The sequence below is a fragment of the Orcinus orca genome, chromosome 5, assembly GCF_937001465.1.
Source record: "Orcinus orca chromosome 5, mOrcOrc1.1, whole genome shotgun sequence".
Classification (NCBI taxonomy): Eukaryota; Metazoa; Chordata; class Mammalia; order Artiodactyla; family Delphinidae; genus Orcinus; species Orcinus orca.
In genome coordinates this window covers 41,449,289-41,471,946 of record NC_064563.1, presented here as the reverse complement: position 1 = coordinate 41,471,946, position 22,658 = coordinate 41,449,289, and the positions used below count along the sequence as shown (strand labels likewise).

General features: G+C 41.2%; 2 long non-coding RNA genes across 2 annotated transcripts in view; one reads left to right on the top strand and one right to left on the bottom strand.

Moving 5' to 3' along the window:
* Nucleotides 1-21,484, bottom strand: part of LOC117197487 (uncharacterized) — a 65,024-nt gene extending 43,540 nt beyond the window's left edge. Inside the window, exons 1-2 of the long non-coding RNA XR_007477407.1 lie at nt 21,383-21,484; nt 17,067-17,222 (exon numbers count right to left, since the gene is read on the bottom strand). This is a non-coding gene — a long non-coding RNA (uncharacterized LOC117197487). The remainder of the gene's footprint in view (nt 1-17,066; nt 17,223-21,382) is intronic.
* On the top strand, nt 8,163-16,422 carry LOC125964427 (uncharacterized). Its single transcript, XR_007477406.1, has 2 exons — nt 8,163-8,931; nt 10,374-16,422. It is a non-coding gene; the product is annotated as an uncharacterized LOC125964427 (long non-coding RNA).
* Nucleotides 21,485-22,658: the final 1,174 nt, after the last annotated feature.

The following is a 22,658-nucleotide window of genomic DNA, read 5'->3' as shown; positions in this document are numbered from 1 at the left end:
CACAGACCCTGGCATAGGGCAGCACTGATTCAGGCTACTTATTTTCTTCTGGAGACGTTTTAAATATTTTTAAATTAACAATTTAATCTTATGAAAGATGAATTAGCATCTGTAAGATATTATGAAAGAAAAATTTAAAAACCTATGACCCTAATGTGGCAACAATGAAAAATATGTATTTTATTAACACTGGGTCCTTGTATCTAATATATGTAACATTCTTGGTTTTCTAGCTCATAACGCAGGGTTCTGTTATTGAGGAAGGTGGGGCAGTTGGATTAAGTCCGGCTATGGGTAGCAGCGTCCTGAAAAATAACAGTTTAAACAAGATAGAACCTTATTTTTTTTCAATTTAAAAGAAATCTTTAGGAAGTCAGTCCAGGAGTAGCATAGTGCTCTGTGGTCACCAGGGAACAGAACTCTTTGTGTCTGTCATCCTTGGGCTGTGGCACTTGATGGTTGCTGGAGCTCCTCATTTGAAGCAGCAGGAAGGTGACAGGGAAACTGAAGGGTGTACCCCTTCCTTTTAAGGAGGCTTCCTATACATTCTACAGTTGCAACTTTTTTCTGCTTCCATCTGATTGGTCAGAACTTAGTCACATGGCCACACCCAGTTGCAAGGGAAGCTGACAAATGTCATCTATTAGCTGCCTGTAGGGTGGCCAGAGAAAAATTAGGTTTTGTTATAAGGAATGGGAGGACAATATTGGGAGGCTATTCACAATCTTCTTCCACTTCCTTTCTAACTGTAAATTGTGATGAATAACTGAATACTCCCAGTGTTCTGAATATTCGGTAAGAATCTGTATATAAATTAACATATCTAATCATCATATAGTCAACAAAATGCCACAGGATGGGAGTCAACAGACATCTAAAATTATGAAACAAAATGGGATACAATAACAACCCAGTACGTGGGTTCAAATTCTGATTCCTTTTCAACTGAGTCATCTCAGCTGACCTACAGTGGTAGTGAGTAAAACCCCAGGAAAGTATTTAGAATATTTAAAATCTTTGAGTTAGTGATATTTTTGTGTAAATTGTTTAGTAGCAAGTTTTAAAAAAAAATCCTTGGGCCGTTTTCTATACATGATTTTTTAAAAGATATTTGATAAGCTTAGGAGAATGTGATGATTAAATGTTTAAGTCTGATCTATTAGATAAAGAATTGTTTAAACTCTAAGAAAGATTTTGTTTGTGAGATTTATAAATCTGTACTGTTAAGTGTTTGAGAGAGTAAAATGTAGTAAATTCATATTTGAAATGTCTAAAGGAATCTCATTAACTATGTAGGAGGTATTGACCATTTAAGAAATTCTCATTTATTAAATTTATGAATGAACTAAACGTTAATCAAAGAATGAGTTTTTTTGATTTTTAAAAAGATATGTTCTGGAACTTCCCTGGTGGCACAGTGGAATCTGCCTGTCAATGCAGTGGCCACGGGTTCGAGCCCTGGTCCAGGAAGATCCCACATGCCGCGGAGCAACTAAGCCCATGTGTCACAACTACTGAACCCGTGTGCCATGACTACTGAAGCCCACGCCCCTAGAGCCCGTGCTCCACAACGAGAAGCCACTGCAATGAGAAGCCCGTGCACCGCAACAAAGAGTAGCCCCCGCTTGCTGCAACTAGAGAAAGCCCGCATGCAGACCCAACGCAGCCAGAAATAAATAAATAAATTTCTTAAAAACATATATATATTATCTAATATATAGCAGCATAAAAATATAAAAGTACTATTTGAAAACAGTATTTAATGGCTTAAAAATGAAAACTTTCAACAGAGTGAATATTAATTAAAATCCAAGTAATTGGGAGTGTTCCTTTGCACACAAAAAAGCCCTCTCTATCATTAAAAATTCACCAGCAGTAAATGTCCATCAAAGGAAGAACAGATAAAGAAGATGTGGTATATATATACAATGGAATATTACTCAGCCATAAAAAAAGAATGGAATAATGCCATTTGCAGCAACATGGATGGACCTAGAGCTCATCATACGAAGTGAAGTAAGTCAGACAAAGACACACATATTGCTGATATGTGGAATCTACAAAAAAGATACAAATGAACTTATTTACAAAACAGAAATAGACCCACAGACATAGAAAAACAAATTTATGGTTACCAAAGGGGAAGGATGGGAGAGATAAATTAGGAGTTTGGGACTGACAAATACACACTACTGTATATAAAAGAGATAACCAACAAGGACCTACTGTATAGCACAAGGAACGCTACTCAATATTTTGTGATGAACTATAAGGGAAAAGAATCTGACAAAGAATATATATACATACATATATATATATATATATCTATATATATATATATCTGAATCACTGTGCTATACACCTGAAACTAACACAACATTGTAAATCAACTCTACTTCAATTTGAAAAGGAAAAAAAACACCAGCAGGTATTATTTCCCCCATTTCACAAATGAAGGAAGTGAGGCTCAGAGCAGTTAAGTAATTTGCTGTGTGTCCCACAGTGGGTTTCATGGATGGGATTCAAACTGAACTTTCCAGTCGTATCTCAGGCAAGGCTAGAGTTCTGTTTCCAGGAGGGAGCTCAGGGCCTCCTGGCTCAGCAGCAGCTAGGAAGCTGAGATTCAGGTGGACTGTCTTTCTCTCTGGCTAGAATTGAGGTACCTGGCTGAATGCCTCTGCACTGTGAACTTCCAGGATCCCTCACGTGAGTGATAGAAACAAATGCCATATTTGTATCATTTTGAGTTAATTTGTTTAATTGAAAATTAATATATACACATAGTAAAAAAAATCCAATAAAAGTTTAGAAAGTACCAGAGTCTATGAAAAGTAAGGTCTTCTAATTTTCCTCACTTTGGACCCCTGTAGTTCCCCTCTGCAGAGGCAACCACTGCAAATAATTTCTTGGGCATCTTTCCAGAAACATTCCATGCCTATGCTAACTCATTCATAGCCACGTGTACATACTTCCCACTTGAAACTTTTCACTGTATACTCTCATATTATTTGAATTTTTTTTATCATGTGTATATATTACTTTTTCCAAAATAAATAGGTAGTTTTGCCCAGTTTATTCAGTTGGGTAGGAAAGCATCTTTCAAACTCTGTTTTTTGGATCACAAGACAGTTCATGGAGATTCTCTAGGCATATCTGGAATCACACCACAGCTCTCCAAACTGCTCACTGATAATGCCAATCCAGAAGAACAGGCGCAGTGATGGAGGAGGTTGTGCCTGGGCGTGCCTTTGAGACAGTTTATCTGTGCTTATTTGTCCTTCTGTCTCTGGTACTTTGTTCTCAGCACACAGTTGGATCACTGATGGAGGCTCGGATAGCTCTGGTTGGCTTCAGAGTTCCAGACCTTTCCGAGGTGAGTTCCTCCGAGCTCTGCTGTAATCATAGATGTACGATAACTTTGAAAACCATGAAGCTCTGTAACTGGGCTTGAATACCAGGGAGGAGAGAAATCCCTGTTGAAGAATCAGTGGGAGAACTCTGAGAATTAACAGGAAAGTTCAGGAAAATGGCTTGTCGTGAGAGAATCTTGTAGGAATTGTTGCCTGGATACCAGCAATAATCAGTTAAGCAGTGTTTCCCACATGGTGGGCATTAAAATATGACCTTTATCGTTTGGGGCTATATTCAAGTATGACTCTGCTGTTACTTACTAATTTTTCTTCCAATAGATTTTTATTTAAATTAAATGTATGAAACTATTGTTTACAAAGTAACCAGAACGTTATTGTTTAAATGTCAGTCAGGTCACATCATCCTTCTGCTCAAAATCTTCCAATAACTTTGATCTGTTTTAGAACATACATCGTCTACAAGGATCTTTGTGATTTGTGCCTCTACGTGCCCTCCTCACCTCATCTACATGCTCCATCCCCATCACTTAGCTTCATCCACAGTGGCCCCCCTGCTTCTTCCCCAACATGTCAAGCTCATTCCAGACACAGTCTTTGCATTTGGGGGTGGCTCTGCCTGGAAGGCTCCTCCTCTAGAAGAGCATTGATACATTGCACAACCTTGATACATGCTGGTCAGAAGTAGCTCTTTCTCAGAGACAGTGATCTGACCAAATAGCCCCAAATGACACTTGCTTGTCATTTTATGCCCTTTACCCTGCTTTACTTTCCTTCTTAGCGTTTATTACCACCCAAAATATTATACAATTATTCATGTCTTTAATTATTACCTATCTCCCCTGGCTAGAATGTAAGCACCAAGAAATCAGGGGGCTTTACTTTTTAGTTCACTATTGTATTCCCAGAACCTACCATGGAGCCTAGAACAGAGTAAGTACTTAATAAGCAATTGTTGAATGGAGGGACAGATAGAAAAATGGAATACATTTGATTTCTGAGGTATAGACCCTATTATTTAATAAAGGAGGCTTCACAAATAAATAGGATGAATGGATTAGTCAATAAACGTTATAGAGAAAGCTGACTAGCCTTTTTTTTAAAAAATGAATATAGATACTTGTCACCATCATACAACTAACTAAATATGGATTAAAATGTGGATAATTTAGAGAAAGTAATTTTTTTATAAAAACTAAAAATATAGCTGAATTTTCTTCTGATTTTTCATTGGGAAAGAAATTTCTAATCTAAAAACAGTGGAAAAATAGCAAATGAAAAGTTCACTACATTTGAATTCATAAACTTAACTTCTTTAGGATATTTATTGCATTAAGCATTATTTATTTGTTTTTGCATTTCTCAGGGAAATGCAAATTATAATCACAATGAAATACCACTACACATCTATTACAATGGCTGAAAAACATAACCCCAAAACAGGGAATTCCCTGGAAGTCCAGTGGTTAGGATTCCGCGTTCTCACTGCGAGGACCTGGGTTCGATCCCTGATTGGGGAACTAAGATTCTGCAAGCCTCGGGGCATAGCCCAAAAAAAAACCCAAAACAAAACTGGCAATACTGAGGACCAGCGAAGATGTGGAGCAAAGGAAATTTTCATGAAGTTTTGGTCGGAATATAAAATGGTAGATCCATTCTGGAAAATAGTTTGGTGGTTTTCTTATAAAGTTAAATATTCACTCACCTTATAGCCCAGTGATACCACTTTGAGGTATTTACCTGAGAGAAATGAAAATTTACGTTCAAACACTTGTATGTGAGTGTTTATAGTGGCTATATTCATTGTTGACAAAAACTGAAAATAACCCAAATGTCCTTCAACTGGTATTTGGATAAACAAAATATGGGATTCCATACATATTACCCAGCAATAAAAAGGAACAAGGTATTGACATATACAATAACATGGATGAATGTCTCAAATGCCTTATACTAATCGAAAGAAGCCAGACTTAAAAGGCTATATTCTATATGATTTCTTTATATGACATTCTGGAAAAGGCAAAACTATAGGGACAGAAAAGAGATGGGTAGTTGCCAGGGGCTACAGGCAGCAGAAGAGAGGAGAAGGGTTGACTACAGAAAGACATGGGGAAGTTTTTTGGAGGTGATGGAAATATTCTATAAATTGAATGTGATGCTGGTTACCCAACTGTATGTGTTTGTAAAAATCCATAGAAATTTATACTAAAAGGGTGAATTTTACTACATGTAAAATATATCACAATAAACCTGACTTTAAAAAAAAAAAGAGAAATTTAGAAGGTAATCAAACTGGAAAATGTTTTCTAAAAAGCATGACAAAGACTTTGTTATAAAGCAGAAAGTAACACACCGTTGTAAAGCAATTATACTCCAATAAAGATGTTAAAAAAAAAAAGCGTGACAAAGTATGCATATTGTTAATAGATAAACAGTACGTAAAATTGATGAGAAACACTACTTGCTAAATAACAAAGGAAAAAAGTGTTCATTCTAACTAGTAATCAACTAATTGAAATTAAAGCACATTGACATATGATTTCCCACATTTATTCTCTTCCTCCACTGCCTTTTTTTAAGGTTAATACAGAATATGGGTAACAGTGTGGAGGAATATATATGCTCACACAATTTCAGTGAGAGTGTAAATTGCTTCATATCTTCCTGGGAAGTAGTCTGGAAGATCGATATCAAGAGATGAAGAAGAGTTCATGATTTTTATTACAGTAATTTTACCTCTAAGAATCTGTCCTAAGGAAATAAACTGAGGTGTGAGAATAGTTTTGTGTATAAAGATGATTGGCACAAATTATTTACAGCAGCAAAAAGTTTGGAACAACCTAAGTGTCTAATTTAAGGTAATGTTCAAAATAATTATAGTTTATTCATATGAAGAAATAGTATAAGGTAGCCATTGAGAATGATGTTTTTGAAGAATTTTTAACAGAAAAAGTGCTTATGAAATAATGTTAAGAATATAGAATAGTATAAAAAGTATAATCTCAACTGTGTAAAAGTATTCATACATAAAAAAGTTCAAGAAGTCAATTTGCTAACATGTTGACCATAGTTATCTGGGGTAACTGACTTTATTTTCTTTCTTATTGGCTTCTGTTTTTTTCTTTAAAGTACCCCAAAAAAATGTTCTTGTGAAAGAAGCATTGTAATGCTAAGGGGACTCAGCAGACATCCCTGACCTTGGGTTCCAGACCACTGGTGTTACTGTTCCACAGAAGCTTGAAAATTTACTGTTTGTAGGTTTTGCCTCCAAAAACCATAAACCATAATATTTTGAAATAAAATATAGGGACTTCCCTGGTGATGCAGTGGCTAAGAATCTGCCTGCTAATGCAGGGGACACGGGTTCGATCTCTGGTCTGGGAAGATCCCACATGCTGCGGAGCAGCTAAGCCCGTGCACCACAACTACTGAGCCTGTGCTCTAGAGCCCGCGAGCCACAACTACTGAAGCCCACGCACCTATAGAGCCCGTGCTCCACAACAAGAGAAGCCACCGCAATGAGAAGTTGCAACTAGAAAAAGCCCGTGTGCATCAATGAAGACCCAATGCGGCCAACAATAAATAAAAAATAAATAAATTTATTTAAAAAAAAGAAATAAAATACAATAATGTTTGGGCTATATTAGATGTTTTCTTAGAAATTAAATTATGGCTATTTATACTTCTGTAGTTAGAGTTCAAACTTTTATTTTATTTTTTGGCCACACCGCGAGGCTTGTGGGATCTTAGGTCCCTGACCAGGGATCGAACCCGGGCCCTTGGCAGTGAGAGTGCAGAGTCCTAACCACTGGACCACTGGGGTATTCCCAGAGTTCAAATTTTTAAATATGAGATTCAAGACTCTCTAAGACCTCACTGTCCATTATGGTAGCCACTAGTCACACGTGGCTAGTGAGCACTTGAACTGTGGCCAGAATTAACTGAGAGGTTCTGAAGGCCTCAAATGAGGTCTTCAGAACACCACATTTTGAAGACTTCAAATGAAGAGAAGAATATAAAATATATCATTAATAATTTTTTATATTGATACACGTTGAAATGTCATGCTGTATATGTAGGTTAAATAAAATGTATTATTAAAATTAATTTCACCTATTTCTTTTTACTTTTTCAATGTGGTTACCAGAAAATGTTAAGTTATATATATAGCTTGCATTATATGTCTATTGGGAAGAGCCGTTTTAAAATCTGTTCTCAATCTAACCTTTGAACGTCATTTTCTCCCTCGTGTTTGCACAGGAATAAACGATGTAGACCCTCTTCTTCATTCCCATAAGATAAAATGCTATTAGTTGGGCACTTTTTTGCTGCTGTTTCCTCAGGCTGCAGTGCCTTTCTCCATCTTAATTCATGTTTAAATCCTATTCATCCTTAGGCCCAACTAAAATGCTGCCATATCAATGAGGCTTTCTGCATTAAATAGGGATCCTATTCAGCTGCATGCAATAGAAACCAGTTAGATACCTCTATCAAGTAGGTGTTTCTCTTTCTCTTGTGTCCAGAGGTGAGCAGTTCAGGACTTGTGCAGCAGCTCCGTGATACCATCAACCTTCAGGTGCTTTCTGCCTTTTTATTTTACCATAACCTTGGCATGGGGCTTTTCTATTCATGGTCACTTTATAGTCACAAGATGGCTGCTCCACCTCCAGCCATAAATCTGCATTCCAGGTAGGGAGAAGAAAAAGAAAAGTAAAAAAGAGGAAGGGAGACATCTATAATAGGAAAGCAGACTTTTCCAGAAATCTTCAGTGGACTTTCACTTGTTTCTCATTGGCCTGTATTATGTCAAACAAAGATCCCAGTTTGCAAGAGAGAGAGGAATTACAGTTCTTTTGGTTTTTCCTGTTGTTGCTGCCCTTGTTGTTGGCTTTGGTTTTGATTTATTTATTTTTTTTGCTGGACACATTGCTGCAGGACATATTAGTAAAGAAAAGGGGATTCTAGTAGTGCCTGCCCACATCTTTGATTTTAGTGGTCAAAATTTATTTCCCTGGATACACACTGAAATTTTTTTCTATTTTTGCTTCCCCCTTCCTGAGGGATTTTGTTTCGCCCATAAACAGTTTTCCTTCAGGCAAAGAATGCAATCATTTATCACATTTTTGATTTTCTTAATTACCTTCACATTCTAGTCTTGCCTCTGGGGCCTTTTTATTCGTTGTGCACGATGCCTGGAGTCTAAGAGCTTTTCAGGGGTCTGAATATTTTAAACCTGAAAAAAATGTATTGGCTTCTAAATGCACAAAGAAAACAGTGATATCAAAACTCATTAAATATTTAGTTAAGTGTCTCTGAACTATATAGTTATGTTCATACATTAATTGTTAAATTTAGTATTCACAAAAATGTTATTATGCTTGAAATATATTTGCAGATTATGGTGTCACTTTCCTGAGTATGCATACTGATTACACAGAAATCATAGCCAACCAGCAATGAAATGATTTACTCCAAGCTTTAGAGGACATTACAGTAAACTCTCCACACCCTTTCCAGCCAGATGATCAATCCAAGCCCTTCACAGGACCTGTACTTCTGAGTGAGTGATTAAGTTGGGAATGGAGAGGTCTAAGCCCTTTGGGCCAATGAAATATGAGTAGAAGGGTACTGGCCTTCTCTCCCCACTTCTGGTTGTGAATAAGGAAGGATTTTGCCCTATTGCTGTGGACAGCCATCTATCTGGGAACCATAAAGAGACCTAGGCTTAAGACAAAGCCCACACTTGTGGTGTGCGGAACAAAGAAACAGAAAAAGATGTGGGCCCTTGAAAACATGGTGACTCCACTAAATCAACAGCCCTGAAGTCTCTGACTGTCCTCTGGACTTCCAGGGGTGTGTGCTAGTGAAGCTCAGTGTTCTCTTCAATACCAATCTCATTTAAAATAAATGACAGATTTAGGTTTAGGAATCATGCAGATCTCGGAATCTCACCCCCTAGTTTATTGGAAGGACACTGAGGCTCATGGATTCAAATCATTTACTCAGCGTTTGCTGCATTCCTTTGCTAGGGCTGCCATAATAGAACACCACGGACTCGGTGGCTCAAACAACAGAAACTTATCACAGTTCTGGAGGCTGGAAGTCCAAAATCAAGGTGTGGGCAAGTTTGGTTTCTTTTGAAGCCTCTCTCCTTGGCTTGCAGACAACCAGATTGTTGCTGTGGCCTCATGTGGCCTTTCCTCTGCTCAAACTCCTCTGGGGTCTCTCTGTGTGTCCACAGAGAGGCACCCACCCGCAAAGCCTCATTTTAACATAATCACCTCTTTAATGTCCCTATATCCAAATACAGTTGCAGGTACTGGGGGTTAGGGCTTCAACATGTGAACAGGCGCAGGGGGGTGAATAATTCAGTCCATAATGGTTGCGCTGAACTTTCTTTACACAATGCCAGATGTCAGACTAGGATCCATGCTCCCTGACTCCTAGGTGTGTTTTCTTACCACAGTGAAAGGAATATCGAATTTCTGTGTAATATCTGTATGGATTATGATGAAAATTGTTAGAAGGAATCAGAGTAGCATTTAGAAAAGGGTGGAGGTGAGATTTAGCAGGAATGTGGAGGCTCCAAAAAGCCGGTCTGACCTGCCAGCTTGAGAACCCAATTATACAGAGAGGGCATCTTGATTTTATGATCCAGAAAAATGGAACATTTCCACACTATCTAATAATAGAGAATTGACTGGCATATCCATCCACTTGCAGCCTTAAAAATTATGAAGTAGATATAGGTATTTCTTATCATGGAAATATAAGCATGATGCAAATTTTAAAAAAATTACAAAGATGGTATGTTCTGCTTTTAAAACATACATATATGTACCCATGTAATTACTGGAATATACATATTAGTGTATCAGTATTAGTATTGGATACTTGGATTATGGAAAAACAATTTTTCTCTTTTGATTTTTTTCTGAAAAAATTTAAATAAATCTGGAAAGTTTGTATATTGACTACTGAGAAAGGTCTCCATATCTACAGGTCACATGTGGGGACTTTTTTTTTGGCTGATTAAGCTGGCAGCAATAAGCAGCAAAGCAGATAAACTCTGGGTACAAAAAACTGCAAACCAGATGCTTTCCCAAGAGCTCTCTCCGTTTGACACAGAATTCTTATTTCAAGAGGAATCATTTTTGCTTTTTCTTAGGGGCTTGGCACCCTGCCTTCCCTCTCTGCAAAGGAGGGAAAATGTCTTTTATTTTGTACTTCCGCCTTTTCCAGTTGCTGTGGGAAGCAAAGTCCATCCTCCTTTGGAGGCAGAGGCCAGGAGCTGCATAAGCATGGAGAGCCACGCTCTGGAACTGACGCATGCGTGGTGCACAGCTAAGACATCCACGTGTGGAGCCTGCAGAACTAACGAGTACATGCACGCCTGGCCCGGTTGGCTCCCTCTTCCACATGCCAGTGAAGTGTTAGACACCAGTAGCAAGCCATTGGGGTTGTTGGGCAATCTCTTTTCCTTGTCTGCTTCTCCACCCTGAGCGCATACCCTTGCCTCTGGCAATAGCCTTATAATTATCACGTGATCAGCACATACGCATCACAGTATACTGAGTGTTTCACGCAGGCCATCCCTTCTGGAGAAGGAGCAGTGAAGAGGCTGGGAGCGCAGACTTTTAGGCACCTGACCGGGACAGGCATTAGAGAAGGGCCCTGTACTTGGCTTATGGTTTGAAGCTTTCTGGAATTATTTAATGACCATTTTCCCATAGCTTTTGCCTCCTGGAGTTTTCCTCTTGGCAAGCTGAGGCTAGAAAGCGAGTCATGACATGCCCAGTGTGGTGGAGGAGTGGTACCAGCGTGGATCTGAGGTTTCGTCAGCCTTCCTGCTCCCTCTCAGAACCTCTGTCCCTGAGTCACCAGCACTAGCCCTAGGAGAGGAGTGGCAGGGCGCTGGGAGGAGGTGACCCATGTGAGCATGAGTGTGAGTTGGAAACTGCATGGGAGAGCTGCTGGCTGCTGTGCATTATTTTACCTGCTGCTTTAGGATAAGCAGGAGCCCTCAGAAGTAAAAACATGTGGCTTTTTTTTTTCTTGGACCTTCGGAAACCCAGTGATAAAATAGAAGAGTAACCAATGAAACTCTCTCTGAAGCACTAATAAGCTTAATGCTAACTGCAGTAGTATTCCTGGAGGAAGATGCTATTTGATTTTCAGTGCCTTTAGTGTTGCCATTTTTGCTTACAAAGAAGTGAGATAAATGAAAGCGATGGCGCAGATTAAGTAAATTCTTTTGTGGGAAAAGCCTGAGTTCTCATATGCTTTCAGTTATTTTAGTCTCTTGATCATATCAAATGATACTTAGCATCTTGTTTTCATAAGTGGACAATGTTATAGTTTATTTCTATTAGCAATTAGGAATTACAATGTAGATGCCAGATCAGTAGTATAGAAATTAAGTACAGATTCGCCCTAAGGCAACTTTACTTTTGTTGGTCAACGACATGGTGAGTAGTAGAGAAAAGATTGTTTGAAATATAATTAAGTGAATGGAAGCCATTGCTGTATGATTCTAATGGATGTGGATTCTTTGTAGGAGAATATATCTGTCGTCATCTACAGTGAACATTTATTTAATTTCCAGTCTCCTAACTGGAGCTAGGAACTTCACAGAAGGAAGATCATGGAATCAACACAAAGTTGTTGAGTGCCAGCTCTGTCTAGGATACTGCTCTGATCACCTCCTATTCACCCCGTCATTGAAGGAGGGATTCCTCACACGAAGTAGTACAAGATGGCCAAACATACCACACCTGGCCCTGGACAGATGAGATGGACAGCAGGTTATTAGCCACATATACTCACAGCCTGTGGGAAGACATCACACACCACGTAGGGCCGCGTGGGGGTTGCTCTTGGGAGTTGAGTAAATAAGCAGGGGCGGGAGGAGGTAGGCTTTCTATTAACCAGAGGGTAGGGTGACCCCTGGTTCCGGCGGGAGGATGTGATTGGCTAGTTTGAACAACTTCATGGCTGACAGGGAACTAATATCCATCAGGTTGAGGACCGGGGGAATGAAGCTGGTGGGGTTAATAGGGGAACTACCCAAGTGGGGTGCCTTACCCACTGGGTGGGGGACATCTGGCAAAAGCAGGAGAACTTATGGTTAGGCTTCTGGGGCCCCGTGGGGCTCGAAGATGTCAAGGTAGCCCATGAAATTTTAGGCCTTACGCTATAGATACAAAAGAAGAATAAGACATGTTTCCTGACTGAAAAGAGCTTGAATTCTCCAGGCCGGGGTGGGAGTTGGGGATGGAGGTGTGGGAGTGTCACACTGTTGTAAATGCTTCTGTCGGTAAAAGCGCGGGAGGACTTCTGAGCATATCCAGGAAATACGGTACAGTGACTGCGACGGGTAGACTTCATAAAAAAACATGGAGCTTGGGACTTCCCTGGCGGTCCAGTGGTTAAGACTTCACCTTGCAATGCCGGGGGTGTGGGGTTCGATCCCTGGTCAGGGAGCTAACATCCCACATGCCTCGTGGCCAAAAAAACCAAAAAAACATAAAACAGAAGCAATATTGTAACAAATTCAATAAAGACTTTAAAAATGGTCCATATCAAAAAAAAAGAAAATATGGAGCTTGTCTAGAACGTCAAAGGTGGGTAAGATGCACAGTTAGTCGGGAGCCAAATCAGGAGTCATTTCAGAAGAGGAATGAGATTAAAAAGTTCTTGCTTATGTTTAAAGAACATTCAGTTCACGTATTTGACATATACTTACTCGGGGGCACAGACAGCACAGAGGATAGGGTAAGAAAGAAGCTCTAAGGACAGTGTGGGCCTTGCCTGTCAGGCTGTCTGGTCCGAGTTGGGCATGAACTATGGGCAGTGGTGTCCCAGGAAGGCCAGAGCCTACCATTCCCTGAGGGCCTCAAATGTAGACTTTGGCTATAAGCTCCAATGAGGTAAAACAACCCCAGAAATACAGCAATGGGAAAAAAAGATGTTCAATTTGTAGCTGTAATTGTTGCAAATATTTAAAATATGCCACAATTTCAATACCTTTTTCAGCATTTATTTTATAATACACCAGGACCCTGAAAATAAATGGAAGTAGGCCTGGTGTCCCTCAACTTCAGAAAGGCCCTACCGGCCAGATGGCTCCCGGTGGCATCCAGCCCACCTTGGTCAGGGCCCATCTCTGCACTCCCTCCCCTTGGGTCCGTGCCAGGCATTCCCATCTCAGAGCCCCTGGAGAACTCTGGGCCTATTCTCTCCTGTGGAGCAGTGGGTACTTAATGCTCCAGCCAACTGAGCTACCCAGTGTGTACGGGCTGCCACAAGCAAAGACAGAAGCCTCTAAATTACTGAAGGGAGCACTGTGTTCTTCCCAGTACAGGGCAGTCGTTTTTGGGTTGTCCAGTACGAGTGTGTACCCTCTAAGATATTTATCAGAGACTCATTTCACCTCTTGTACTTGGCAGCCAAAGCACATTGATGCATGCTAACATGTCCTCCGGTTTGCTCTAATTTTATATCCTAAACACCCCCTGAGAGAAAAGATAAAGGGGTGTTCTTTGGCTCCAGGAAATTCAGTGGGACTTAACTTTCTTTTCCTGAATGAATGACTATGTGCTATGTATTATTTATTTGTGAAACACCAAACAGTTTAGCTGGGATGATATAAAGAAAAAGAAACCTTGCCATATCTTCAGGAATCAACAATGACAACAACGGAAAACTTCAAACATGAGAGAGAGAAGAGAAAACCTTTCATGGATACAATTATCCCAGTTGGCAGCAATCAGGTCCAAAAGCTATAATACAAAATAGCTCCAATTCTCATGGCAAGAAATGAACTTGTTCCAGAATAAATGGCTGTATAGATGAGTCCAAAGAGTTCCAGCACAACCAAATTAATAGTTTGAGTTGGGGGAGGGGTGTGTGTGCGCAAACATCACATTAGCCATTCTGAGAACTGTTTGCAGATTTTAAAGACAACTACTTTCACGATGACCCCATGGGTGATGATGTTCTCAGGTCTGGACATCAGGAAGTCTTTAAGTATGTACTAGATCAGTCAGAAGGAAGCCACGGTGACCCTAAACGCAATTATGAGTTCAGTTGACACCTCAGTAGGAAAACAAAGTATCCAAAGTCTGTTAAAGACTCACTAAAGCATATAATGTCCTGGAACAGGGCATCATTGTACTGTACATTCTTGCAGGAGGTGGAACATTTCAGATCTGTTCTTTCAGACGAGATTATTTGGGAAACGAGTGTCTAAGAATCGTAAGACTGAGATAAATGCCCACTTAAATCCTGAAGAAATTCTGATTTCGTCTTTGGATTGTGGTTTTCTTTGGAAGCCTGAGTTGCTTTTGAACCACAGTGCATACTTAAAACTGACCAAAGGGGCTTTCACATGAATCTTGGGGAGATATAAATGTGAGATTAGAGGATACTGGACTCTGAAGTAATGTGGGAATTGCTAAAACACTAGTTGAGGCCCTGGATCTATTAGTGTCTCTGCTCCCGACTGGCCTGGTGAGCTTTTGAGCCATTCCTCCTGACTCAGGAGGTACTATGGTTTCCTCTTTCTCTCTCACTCATAAAAATATATTATCTGGAAACTAAGGTAGCCATATGAAAGAGGAAAGAGTAATCACACAAACAAATGCACACAACTTCATTCTGAGAGTACCAGAAGGTTCATTTGTAAATCAGTACTTGTACATTACACATGCACAAGCACGCACACGTGCACACACACATACACACAAATTCATTTTTAAAATTAGAGTATTACATTTGCAGAAATGCATTTGTTTTAAATCCAAATATCTTATTTACTTAATGGCCTGTAAGTGGCTACTTTAGTGTGTCTGATGAAAAATACATGACCATACCTGAAAAAGCTTACGTCAGAAAAGAGCCCAGATTACTGACACAGCACTATGCCCAATGTATATATATTTAAAGCACATAAACAGATAAACTTCAGCTTTTTGTTAGAAATGTTCATTGAATAAGTAGAAAGAGCTCAAAACAAATATAAAAAAAGGACCTGCATTAAAAAATCATCTATGTTCAATTCAGTTATTCAAAAATGCTTATCTTTAAGTCAGCAGTATTTAATTTTAATTTGGAAAATGTCTTAAATTTTGACAGCATGCCTGAGTGAGAATGTGCAAATCATATACAATCCCCATGGAGATGACCCGGTGACCTTTGCATTTTATTTAGGTCAGTGTGGCCAGCAGGGCCTGCTTCTTCCTCCTCCATGCAAATGCTGTGAAGAGAAGAAGAAACCTGCAACCAGACAGGAGTGAGGAGTGGGGACGTAGGAGAAGCCCAGCAGGGCGGGGAGCCGGGAAAGCCTGCCCTGGGGAGCCCCAAGGCTTTCTGGGCCTGCAGTGGTGCAGCCACAGACAGACTGTTTAAACACTGTCCGCGTGCCTGGGTGGTGCGGTGGGTCCACATGGCTACCGCCTGCTCCCCCAGCCTCATGGGTGGACATGTGTATCACCCAACATGTGCTTGATGATTTCTACTCATCAAGGGAGTAGAAATACAATTCTAGTTTTCTCAGATGAGGACTATTTACAGTTATCTCATCTCCCAGCTTTCTGCTTGGCCCCCGCTCTGGGCCTCCCTCTCTGCCAAATGATGCTGGGTGAGATTTCAACACTCCCATCCGATCCCCTGGCTCCTCCATGAGGGCCCTGGGCTGACTACCTAAAGGGCGAACCCCTTAGCCTGACATCCAAGCCCCGCTGCAAGCTGGTCCCAGCCTTCAGCTCTGGCTGTGGATCCCCTCCATGCATTTGCAGCTGCACAGTCTTCTACAAACGTACTTTTCCTTTCCTTTTATTTTTTATTGAGGTATAATATGTAGGAAGTTCATTCATCACAAGCGTATGGCCTTACGATTGTCACACACGTCTGCATCCATGGTTAACCACACCCAGACCGAGACGTAAAACATTCCCTCCACACTAAGTTTCCTGGCCTATACACACCCCACCCATCACCCTGGGTTTTGCCTGTTTTTAAACTTTATATGAATAAAATGATACAACATGTATTACTTTTTGTCTGTCTTCTTTCAACATAAATGCTTGGGAAGTTCACCCGTGTTGTACAAATATTTAGTTCATTTTGTCTTGCTGAGTAGTATTCCACGGTATGAGTACATCATAATTTATCCATTCTCCTGCTGCTTCGTCATATTTCTCTTTTGGCACTTAGCATAGTGGAAGGTTTGAAGAATAAGGCTCACGGAGGCATAGCCACTGCCTGGGAGGTGGTTTCCTGAGGCCTCAGGGGGCCTCGTTCTAGTCTGAAGAGTCGGATGTGAGCCCCTATTGTGAGATGACGCAGAGGGGCCCAGAGCAACTGCGTGCTCGGGACTCAGAAAGTCAGCACCCATTCATTTATTCAGAATGAGAAACGTGACCGTCATATACTCAGGTGAAGACATTTCATCTATTTTTAAATGGTTCTGTAATATTTATGTAGCCTTTCTTCCAAGGAACTATGAATACATTTAAATAATGAGTCGCCTTCCGAGGAACTATGAATATATTTAAATAATGAGTCGCCGCAACATCCTGGGAAATAGACTGTTGGAATTTACAAATGAAGAATTTGGGACAAACGGAATAACTAAGGCTACCCAAGGCAAACTAAGGGAAAAAAACAAGGAAAAGGCATCAGCTTCAACCATACCTCTGCTTCGGTTTTCCTCAGTCCCAGCAGGCGGGGCCGTCAAGTGGTTAAGGCTTCAGGCTCTGGGCAGAGGGTGTGGATTCAAATCTGTGCTCTGCTCCCACTTCTGTGACCTTGGGCAAGTCACACCGCTTCTCCATGCCTCAGCTATGCCACCTAGAAGAATGGGGTGATAATAGGAGTTCAATGAGCTGACAGACAGAGGCAGAGTGATTTGAACAATGCTGGAATGTAGCAAGCAATTTAAAAATGCCAGCTATTATTATTGTCTTGGTTTCCATAAATTGTCACTTTCCTCATTCTCAGAAAATTGGATCACATTTAGGCATTACTAACTACTAAGGCCTCAGCTTGAAGTCATGATCAAACCATCATTTTTAAGTTCCCGAGGGACAGGCAGTTCTAGAGAAGAATCAGTGTCCGCGATACTCAACAGGTTCTTTTGATGGCAACTAGAAGGAGATTAGGAAAAAAAGACCCAGCATTAGTCAAAGCATCCCAAGGTGATTAGAATGTTTTAAATAACTATATTGTGTTAGGGAAACTGGTTTATATATCAGTTCTGTTTTTGTTTTTTCAAATACTGTTCTAGAAAGGCAGGGAATCTGAAGCATTATTAAAGCTGAGGGCTTTTCTGGGATTTGCTAAGGAAAGTTCACAATTCAGGGCTACTAATTAAAATTAATTCTACTTATTGTGCATAACTTAGGTCCTAATGAGGTGAGAAACTGCAGTAAAATAATTAAAGAATGAAAATATCTTCTCTGAATAAAAACAAAGCCAGGGAGGCTTTATATTCTCAATTCTACCTTGTTTCTCTTCAGCCAAATTTGGATAAAAAGAAGGCAGCTCTGAGAACAGGGAGATGGAAAATCAAAACAAAATCTTTCATGTAATTAGTTTATACAATCCAGGTAGGGCAAATAGAGCACCTGTGAATGGTAGAGAATGAAGTCTTTGCAGGCATTGAAAGGTAAGCCACTCAGGGACTTTTAGCTCAAGACCAGTCCAAAAGTAAAAGTGCCCAGGAAAGGATCTGATTCCAAGCCAGAATGACGCGAATGTGACAGTTAAGCTTGAGTGTCAGAAGAACCCAATTACATTTTGATACACATATCGTCCAAAGGTTACTCTTAAAGAATAACTTGTATTGACGAATGTGTTCAAGTTTCACACTTATAATGAGAATATTTTTGGATAGACAGCAAGAGTAACAAAGAAAGAGAAATAGAGAGAGAGAGTGGGGGGGAGAGAGGGGGAGGGAAGGGGGGAGAGAGGGAGAGAGGGAGAGAGAGAGGGAGAGAGGGAGAGAGAGAGGGAGAGAGGGAGAGAGAGAGGGAGAGAGGGAGAGAGAGAGGGAGAGAGGGAGAGACAGAGGGAGAGAGGGAGAGAGGGAGAGACAGAGGGAGAGAGGGAGAGAGGGAGAGACAGAGGGAGAGAGGGAGAGAGAGAGAGAGGGAGAGAGAGAGAGAGAGAGAGAGAGAGAGAGGGAGAGAGGGAGAGAGGGAGAGAGAGAGGGAGAGAGGGAGAGAGGGAGAGACGGAGGGAGAGAGGGAGAGAGGGAAGGAGAGAGGGAAAGAGAGAGGGGGGGAGAGAGAGAGAGAGAGAGAGAGAGAGAGAGAGAGAGGGAGGGAGGGAGAGAGATGCAGGAAGTCAATATCTCCATGTGCTGGATCTTCAAAAACATGAAAGGCCCATTGGGACTTCCTGGAAAAGGCAAATTCCAGGTTGCCAGTTCTTGGTAAGATTTGCGTTACATACAGTGAGTGGGTGGGGCATTGGGTCTCCTGGAACTGAGATCACAATCTGGGGACCCTTAACTGAAATCTGCCTTTTGATGAAATCTGCCATTTTTGATGATCTACACTGGGTTTAAAAATATTTTTGAACCCTAACTCTCACAAAAGAAGATGTCACATTTTTTTAAAATCCCAATTTCTGGCTTCTCTCACAAACCCTGAGGTTCTGGCAACACTGGACCAGTGTTCCGGCCCACCAACGGCTGGCAGTCGCTGAGTGGCGTCTCCCACTCATCTTTTAGCTGCCAGGCCCTGGAGGATTTTGAGATTTCACCCTTACCCAGGGTATTTATGTTGGTGGAGGGGTCTTAGGGGTGAAGAACAGTAGGACCTCTGGAAAATCTTTCTTGAGGCAAAATATATCTGTTTGAAAGCAAACAGATGGGAGTATTGTGGGATCTCTTTGGGAACCCTAATGGACAGGGCTTTGCTCTACCTGTAAGACGGCACCAACAACCTCTCGGGTCGCTATCAGGGTATAAATATTTGGATAACCACCTCCAGACTGAACTTCTCCAGGCCAGGGGACTCATTCTCCTTCATCATTCACATCCCCAGTTTAGCACAGTGCATGGCACAAAGTTGGTGCTTAATAAATATTTATGGAATGAGTAAAAGATCAGATGACTTCATGTTCTCCACCCTCTAAATTGAGTACAAGAAGGTATTTGCTTTTTTTAAAAAAATAAAAGTAGTTCAGTTCTCTGGGTGTCATCTCTTTCTACCGTATACTGTACATCCATTCTATGGACCGTTATGACCCTCAGGAAGTTCACCTCCTGCTAACCCGCAAACTAGACAGGGAAATTACTGGGCCACCTCTAAACTCCCTTCCAGCACTTTAAATGAGCCTCCCAGGAAATGAGCCAAGAGTATACCAACTGATGACCAGCTGCTCTACAGGGAGGAACACAGGGGATTTGTTGCTTGTGTATTTGAGCAATATAGCATTTAAATCAGGGCGCACCCAGTCTCCACAAACTCAGTGAATAATTCTGTGTCAGCCAGCTGCTTTTGCTTTGTTAAAAGGAAGCTGTTTGTCAGTGTTCCAACATCCTTGGCCAGATTTTCCCCAGGATAATGATGAGCAAATGTTGGCTGTTTATATATCCTGCTTATAAATCAGGAATTCCAAACTCAGAAGCCTACAGGGCCAGGCAGGTAGTAGACATGAGTGAAAGTTGCTGGTACAGTCAAGAGGGACGGCCATTCCACCCCTCCAAGTAGCTAAAGCTAATGCAGAAATCTGGGTCCAGTGTCGCTAGGTCTTCTGATTTTTTTAAGTGAAGCCGGGCATCTGACTTATACAGACAGTAAACAACACAACGAAAAAAGGCCCAATTGAGCAGGCCAGATTGAGCCCTAAACCCTCAGGTTTTTGAAATCTCTTGAAATCTTGGCTGTTTAGCCAAGTAGGGGGTAAATTTCGCTGGTGAAGTCTTTTATGATAAGGAAGACACCTAAGGCACCTTGGTGGTCTGTGCAGAGCAATAGAAAATCTCCTCCCCACCAGCTACAAGGGGCCCTAGGATCCTCTGAAAGGAAACCTAGCTTTTACTTTTTTCTTGGATTTATTTTTAATGAGACATTTTGGAATCGTTACGAAAAAAGAACCACATAAATGTGAAGTAGTTAACTCACAGAACACCCATGTGGGAATGAATTGGTACTATCAACCAGAGACAACAGCACAGCTCCTCTGCCAGAAGCTGAAACTGTCATGTGTATCTGTACGTGTATGTGTGTGTCCATGTGTGTGTATTTTTTTTTTTACCATAGGTGGTTAATATTTATTTTAAGAATGCTTTTTTATTCCAAATCAGGTTTTAGTAGTTATTTGCCTTCATCAAATAACCATGGGACAGAAATGCGTCCCTTGCCCAGAGCTGTTTTGTTTTGAATGTGGGGAAGGAAATGGGAAAACTTTTCAGGCTTTGATCCCTGGACCAGATTACTTTCTGACTCACAATGAGGCCACAGAAAGGACATGTGAATAGAACAGACACTGAAAACCTTCACTGGCCAAAGCCATGGCAGTGGTGCGGGCTCCTGTAGCTTGATTTCTTCTGTTTGATATTAATAATGAAAATAAAGACAATGATACTATCATTTCCATTCTGCCTGTGTATCTTACTTTGTGGGGGAAAAAAATGTGACTAAAAGCCAAGCCAATTCTGCTTTTTCAATGTTCATTTGTAAATTGGAGATATTAATCACTACCTTGTAGGATTTTTGTGAGCATTGATAAGTTTAACATTTATCGACCACCTAGAAGAGTACCCAGTACCTAGTAGAACTGAAAAGACAGCAGGTAGTAGTACTGCTATTATTAATACTTTACGCTTTCATTTATGCTTTATGACCTTGCTGCTCTGAGTGTGGCCTGGGATCAGCAGGGTCAGCACTCTCTGGGTGCTTGTTGGAAATATAGGATCTCAGTTCCTTCCCCAGACTTACTGGCTTAGCCTGTTCGGGCTGCTATAACAATTTAGCACAGACGGGTGGCTTATTTCTCACAGTTCTGGAGGCCACCAGTCAGAGAGCAGCGTGCCAGCTTGGTCAGGTTCTGGGTGCGTGCCCTCTTCCTTGTTTGCAGAGGGCGGTCTCCTTGCTGTGTCCTCACATGGTGGGAAGAGAGTGAGCTAGCTTTCTGGCCTCTTCTTATAAGAGCACTAATCCCATCCATGAGCACTCCACCCTCACGACTTAATTACCTCTTAAAAGGCCTCACCTCCAAATGCCTGGGGGTTAGATTTCAACATATGAGTTTTGGGAGATGCAAACGTTCAGTCCATAACACCTATTAGGATCAAAATCTGAATTTTAGGAAGATTGCAGGTGATCCACGTTCCCAGTCAAGCTGGAGAAAGCTTAGCTTTATAAAGTGTACTTGGTACACTTTATATTTTAAATATCCTTAAATAGTGTCCTTAAACTTGAATTCTTTTGTACCATCTACACCATGCTTGCTGTCTGTTTCATCTTCACCACTGTTAATACACATTTTGAATAGCCCTAATTTTTTTTTTTTTTTTTTTTTTTTTTGCGGTACGCGGGCCTCTCACTGTTGTGGCCTCTCCCGCCGCAGAGCACGGGCTCCGGACGCGCAGGCTCAGCGGCCATGGCTCACGGGCCTAGCCGCTCCGCGGCATGTGGGATCTTCCCGGACCGGGGCACGAACCTGTGTCACCTGCATCGGCAGGCGGACTCTCAACCACTGCGCTACCAGGGAAGCCCAATAGTCCTAATTTTTAAAAAAAGACTTTAACTTGCTCCTGAACAATGATATAAAAGGTTTGATATCCTAGTTATATTTATTTCTAATATAGATTGAGATAAATAATTAGCTATTAAGCAAAAAAATGTCCTCATGCACCAGTAGAACCATCCTGGGTATCCCTATGGCAGAGGTCCCCAACACCTGGGCCGGGGCCTGGTACCGGTCCGCGGTCCGTTAGGAGCCAGGTCGCACAGCTGGAGGTGAGCGGCAGGCCAGCGAGCGAAGCTTCATCTGCCGCTCCCCAGCCCTCCCCACCGCTCCCCAGCGCTTGCCTTACCATCTCCCCCTCCCTCATCTGTGGAAAAACTGTCTTCCATGAAACCGGTCCCTGGTGCCAAAAAGGTTGGGGACCACTGCCCTATGGCACACACACAACATCTTTTAGGCAACATTCTCCCAGGAGGTCTCACTATTTGTAAGAAGGTTGTGCTCAGTGATTTAATAAAGTGAAGGGTGTTTTTTTTTCTGATCCGAATAATCACTCCCTGGTTTTTCTATTTTGTCAATTCAAAC